The sequence below is a fragment of the Mya arenaria genome, chromosome 1 (genome assembly GCF_026914265.1).
Source record: "Mya arenaria isolate MELC-2E11 chromosome 1, ASM2691426v1".
In the NCBI taxonomy this organism is placed as follows: domain Eukaryota; kingdom Metazoa; phylum Mollusca; class Bivalvia; order Myida; family Myidae; genus Mya; species Mya arenaria.
This window is the reverse complement of record NC_069122.1, coordinates 21298802-21303964: the sequence shown is the minus strand read 5'-3', so window position 1 is coordinate 21303964 and position 5163 is coordinate 21298802. Positions and strand designations below refer to the sequence as shown.

General features: G+C 33.6%; 1 long non-coding RNA gene across 1 annotated transcript; it reads right to left on the bottom strand.

Moving 5' to 3' along the window:
• Nucleotides 1-993: 993 nt before the first annotated feature.
• LOC128235439 (uncharacterized) lies at nt 994-3192 on the bottom strand. Its single transcript, XR_008261214.1, has 3 exons — nt 3072-3192; nt 2652-2765; nt 994-1042 (listed from the first exon to the last, which is right to left on the bottom strand). It is a non-coding gene; the product is annotated as an uncharacterized LOC128235439 (long non-coding RNA).
• Nucleotides 3193-5163: the final 1971 nt, after the last annotated feature.

The window sequence follows — 5163 nt, the reverse complement described above, 5'->3', positions numbered from 1 at the left end:
GTTCATGAATTCAAAGATTTTCAGGACAAATTTAATAGAATATATAGTCTTTTGGACATTTTGCAATCAGTTTTTAACAACTCAAAGGTAAACCTCATCTTATTGAGTACCCAGATGCATTTTGCAAGCATTCAAACCAGACATGCTTAGAATTTCTTCTTACTTGGAGATGGTATTCCTTTCTTGAAAATCCTTGCCGAGAGCCGGTATGGAAAACCACAGAGACCACAGTTTTACCAGCACTGGTTCTTGTCCTTGAAAATTCCTCTGTGGCTACAGCAACCAGGCTGGCTATTAAAATAAGCAATAAATTAGGGTTTTTAAAACATTTATACTGTATTAAGGTTGTGTTTTTTAATGCATTAAGGGAAAAGGCTCTATTCTTTATGAAAGCTGCTCACTTTTTATTTATTTTGCCTTGAGAAATGTCAAGTTTTTCAATGAATAAATTGAATAAATGAATGAATTAATGAATATATATGAATGATTGATAGAATGAATTAATGAATTAATGAAAGGTGGCATTATTTCTTTAAAATTGGGATCTCATTGTGTTGCTGTGATTGTTAAAGTATATGTTTTCTTGTCCATAAGCTGAAAATCATATGCACACTAAATAAAACATCATTCTGCATCCTATGTGCAGTAAGTTTTGTTTAATTGCTTATAGAATTTGCAATTATTGTAATGTTTGCTTAAAAGAGCAAACAAAATGTGTGAATAGATGCACAATACAGACCAAAGACTGATACAAGTCAGCAGTTTCATTAGAAAATAATATTATTATTAAAGCCACACCAGAAATGATTGACAACATGAAAGAAATTCATTTAGGAATGGAACAAACAGTCTCAATGGGCTTTTATGACCAAACTGTCTCACTTTGTACTTCAGTTTGGATACCATTTTCTAATATATTATCTTGAAGTACTTACAAATTACAGCATGTTGGCAAACACCAAGTACAGCTTGGCCTCTGGTGGGCAGCTTGGTGGAGGGGGGGGGGGGGTCTTCAACAGACAGTTCCTCCTGGGTCTGCTTCCTATGTTAAAAAAATCCCTCCATTTATACTTTGGAATTGAAAGTGAGGCTTTCATTCATTAGTTACCATCATTTGGAACTATTTCCAAACATTAAATTGAAAGTGAAAGTAGTTTTTTTTAAAAATGTCAAAAATATATAAGAAAATTATATATTATTAATTTATATTATGTAATATAAGATGTTCACATTTCATACTCAAACACCAATATTCTATGGCTAAGCACTGTCAACTGGCCAAATTTCAACCAGATAGCTGTATAAATTAAGAATTTATAACAATTTAAAATAGGCCACCCCTCCAAAAGCTTCCTCTATATCAGGCGTGAGACCACAGTTATTTTTACTATATGTTTCATATAGACACTAACCTGGCTTTTGACTTTATACACACCCCAATTGAAAAACAAGGACATGGCATCTCTAGAACAATTCAAGACACAAAATATAATCACAAGAAAACACCATGTTAACCATTGACCCGACTGTCAAAATTGAGTTCAAATACATAACCCTTCCGCCAGGGAGTCAATCGGCTACAAACAACTAATTTTCAGACTTCCACAAGCTATGATTTTTCCAATATTTACATTGAAAACTATCAATTTCTGCAATAGAGTGTCAACTTCAGTCAAGTTCTCTGCAAAAAGAACATTTTTTGCTTCTTTTTCATTCAATTTTAATAAAATATTGATACTTGAACACAAGCACTCTTTGTTTCTGTATTCACATCCGGATCTTGGTCAACGGGGGGCAGATAACTGTGGTCTTGAGCCTATTTAAGCAACATTTTTTCAGAAACAGACTTCAAAACTCCTATAGTTCAGCTTCAGGCTATATGCAACACATACTGAAAGTTTGGCAATGATATATCAAACACTAAATGAATGAGACAAGTATTAGCACCTGTGGTATTTTCATAAAAAGCAGAAACAGCCATTTCCCTCAAATGTTAAGCCGCAAACCTTTGAAGAGCCATTATTTCCTTATGCATTGGAATAATTTGACCAAGTAAAGTTTTCCTTGTAGCTTTTAATGGTGTCTATAGAACAGCACCACAAAACTGGCCTGCCTACTCTTTTAAGATTTTTTCTAAGCAAAATAAGGTTTTTCCACTTCATCGGCTTAGTGTTTTATATAAAAAATGACATAGAGCCCAACTGAAATGCCTCAACTTGTCAAAATTTTGCTTTTCTGGTCCACTTATATACAAAGGTAACAGAACTGTTCAGTTTAACACAAGAAATTTAGTGATAATGTGTTAATAGACAGTCTAAACAACACTATATGCCAAATTGTTGGCTTCCGGGACAAATGGCGCAACAAAGGAAATGGCAAAAAACACACCAAAACTTAAAGATTCATGACAACTGCTAGTGTTTTCATGTATGAGGTGGCTACATGATGTAGAAAATGCAGAGATAGCATTATTATGCCCATTTTTAAAAAAAATTTACTTTAAGAATCTGTTTTGAAGGCTAGATTTGGCATTAAATTCAGAGTACAGCACTTCACTATTGTCTATAAGATGCTTATTTACACCTGATTTGCTATAAATCTCACTCATTGGAATCATTTACACACAAACAAGCACTACAGAGTTGACTAACATCTTCATTCTTCTGAAATATTGGATTCAGAGCTGCATCTCCTGGATTCAGATTGCAGGACTACCGCCTGGGGAAAAGGCTGCAGCTAACTGGAGCTTATTGGCACATCATGATCTGCAAGCAAGACACAAAAGCAATGTTTTACACAAATAAAACTATCTGCCACTACTGTTAAAGTTTGAAAAAGGCCTGTAAACACTCATTTGAGGCATACACAACCTTTAATATAGTCATAAATGTGATAAATATGCAGAAAAGTTCATGAATTCAAAGATTTTCAGGACAAATTTAATAGAATATATAGTCTTTTGGACATTTTGCAATCAGTTTTTAACAACTCAAAGGTAAACCTCATCTTATTGAGTACCCAGATGCATTTTGCAAGCATTCAAACCAGACATGCTTAGAATTTCTTCTTACTTGGAGATGGTATTCCTTTCTTGAAAATCCTTGCCGAGAGCCGGTATGGAAAACCACAGAGACCACAGTTTTACCAGCACTGGTTCTTGTCCTTGAAAATTCCTCTGTGGCTACAGCAACCAGGCTGGCTATTAAAATAAGCAATAAATTAGGGTTTTTAAAACATTTATACTGTATTAAGGTTGTGTTTTTTAATGCATTAAGGGAAAAGGCTCTATTCTTTATGAAAGCTGCTCACTTTTTATTTATTTTGCCTTGAGAAATGTCAAGTTTTTCAATGAATAAATTGAATAAATGAATGAATTAATGAATATATATGAATGATTGATAGAATGAATTAATGAATTAATGAAAGGTGGCATTATTTCTTTAAAATTGGGATCTCATTGTGTTGCTGTGATTGTTAAAGTATATGTTTTCTTGTCCATAAGCTGAAAATCATATGCACACTAAATAAAACATCATTCTGCATCCTATGTGCAGTAAGTTTTGTTTAATTGCTTATAGAATTTGCAATTATTGTAATGTTTGCTTAAAAGAGCAAACAAAATGTGTGAATAGATGCACAATACAGACCAAAGACTGATACAAGTCAGCAGTTTCATTAGAAAATAATATTATTATTAAAGCCACACCAGAAATGATTGACAACATGAAAGAAATTCATTTAGGAATGGAACAAACAGTCTCAATGGGCTTTTATGACCAAACTGTCTCACTTTGTACTTCAGTTTGGATACCATTTTCTAATATATTATCTTGAAGTACTTACAAATTACAGCATGTTGTCAAACACCAAGTACAGCTTGGCCTCTGGTGGGCAGCTTGGTGGAGGGGGGGGGTCTTCAACAGACAGTTCCTCCTGGGTCTGCTTCCTATGTTAAAAAAATCCCTCCATTTATACTTTGGAATTGAAAGTGAGGCTTTCATTCATTAGTTACCATCATTTGGAACTATTTCCAAACATTAAATTGAAAGTGAAAGTAGTTTTTTTTAAAAATGTCAAAAATATATAAGAAAATTATATATTATTAATTTATATTATGTAATATAAGATGTTCACATTTCATACTCAAACACCAATATTCTATGGCTAAGCACTGTCAACTGGCCAAATTTCAACCAGATAGCTGTATAAATTAAGAATTTATAACAATTTAAAATAGGCCACCCCTCCAAAAGCTTCCTCTATATCAGGCGTGAGACCACAGTTATTTTTACTATATGTTTCATATAGACACTAACCTGGCTTTTGACTTTATACACACCCCAATTGAAAAACAAGGACATGGCATCTCTAGAACAATTCAAGACACAAAATATAATCACAAGAAAACACCATGTTAACCATTGACCCGACTGTCAAAATTGAGTTCAAATACATAACCCTTCCGCCAGGGAGTCAATCGGCTACAAACAACTAATTTTCAGACTTCCACAAGCTATGATTTTTCCAATATTTACATTGAAAACTATCAATTTCTGCAATAGAGTGTCAACTTCAGTCAAGTTCTCTGCAAAAAGAACATTTTTTGCTTCTTTTTCATTCAATTTTAATAAAATATTGATACTTGAACACAAGCACTCTTTGTTTCTGTATTCACATCCGGATCTTGGTCAACGGGGGGCAGATAACTGTGGTCTTGAGCCTATTTAAGCAACATTTTTTCAGAAACAGACTTCAAAACTCCTATAGTTCAGCTTCAGGCTATATGCAACACATACTGAAAGTTTGGCAATGATATATCAAACACTAAATGAATGAGACAAGTATTAGCACCTGTGGTATTTTCATAAAAAGCAGAAACAGCCATTTCCCTCAAATGTTAAGCCGCAAACCTTTGAAGAGCCATTATTTCCTTATGCATTGGAATAATTTGACCAAGTAAAGTTTTCCTTGTAGCTTTTAATGGTGTCTATAGAACAGCACCACAAAACTGGCCTGCCTACTCTTTTAAGATTTTTTCTAAGCAAAATAAGGTTTTTCCACTTCATCGGCTTAGTGTTTTATATAAAAAATGACATAGAGCCCAGCTGAAATGCCTCAACTTGTCAAAATTTTGCTTTTCTGGTCCACTTATATACAAAGGTA